Genomic DNA, 1333 nt, shown 5'->3' with positions numbered 1-1333 from the left:
TACAACTTTCGACAGAGACAATGATATCGCCCTCAGCAACTGTGCTCTGACGCATCACGGTGGCTGGTGGTACAAGAACTGCCACCTGGCCAACCCCAATGGCAGATATGGGGAGACTAAGCATAGTGAGGTAAGTGGCAGGTGAACATCTTTTTTTTTGTTGTTTTTCCAGGCTCTGCACATATTCAGTCTCCAAAGTGACATCGTCCAGGTTGGTTCGGTTGCTTCTCCTGATGCTTCCAATCAAGGCAGTAGGGCTTCTTTTCCAGGCTCTGTGGCCTGGAGGTCAGGGTCCTTCTGGCCATCTGCTACAGCTACTCTGCACTCTGCATCCTCCCTGCCCCCAGTGACACACACTTCGTGCAGGTGGGCGGGAGTTCGGGCTGCCCACTGCCAACTGGGGGGCTTAAATAACAGACTTTTATCTCCCACTGTTCTGGAGACTGGAAGCCAACGTGAAGGTGCCAGCAGAGTCAGTCCTGGGGGGAGTTCTCTGCAGAGAGAGAGAGCTTGGGTGTCTCTTCCTCTTCTTCTAAGGGCACTAACCCCAGCACGGGGCACCCACCCTCATGACCTCATCTAACCTGATCACCTCCCAAAGGCCCCACCTCCTGATCCCATCACGTTGGGGGCAGGGCTTCAACACTGCATTTGGAGGCAGGGAGCACACACGTTCCACCCGTAACAGACATTCCACGATCTTTCTAGTTCTCCTCCCAGTCAACCCAGAGCTGTTTTTTTTCTCAAGTCCTTTGATCACCAGGAAAAACAGTTTCTTCTGCTGTAGGTCAGACCTACCCTTGGATGCATTTCACCCAGAACCACCCCGAGTCTGCCCAGAGCGCTGCGCAAAGGCAGTCCCTCCCCTCGGGAGTGTGCACATGGCTGAACGTTCCCCAGGCCCCCCTCCCCTGCTTGCTCTGACATGTTCCCACCAGCAGCTCCGTGAACCTCCGTGACCCCTGGACATTACCTTGACCCCTCCCCAGCTATGGGGCATCTCCCGTCTGCTTTCTCATGGCTTCACAAAAGTCGCCTCTTTGTCCTTACGCATCACTAACCCGCCCCCTCCGTGCGTCCCGGGGGGTCTCCATCCTGGTTTCTGAGTCTGGCCTCCAGGAAGCCACGTGTCCCCAGAACTCACCTTGCACCCACATCACTGGAGTCCGGGCACACTGTGATCCCTTCAGCCCTGACCGGGCAGCGGGACTCCTGATCCTTCTGCGATTTTTCAGAGGGATGAGGAAGTCTGCCCCCAGGGGACCCGAGGGTGGCCCACGCGTCATGGCGGCAGGTAGCAGTGTGGGGGCCGACTCAGGGAAGCCTCCGACCG

Source organism: Pteropus vampyrus, unplaced genomic scaffold, assembly GCF_000151845.1.
Source record: "Pteropus vampyrus isolate Shadow unplaced genomic scaffold, Pvam_2.0 Scaffold65, whole genome shotgun sequence".
NCBI classification, from domain to species: domain Eukaryota; kingdom Metazoa; phylum Chordata; class Mammalia; order Chiroptera; family Pteropodidae; genus Pteropus; species Pteropus vampyrus.
This window is presented reverse-complemented; position numbering follows the sequence as displayed.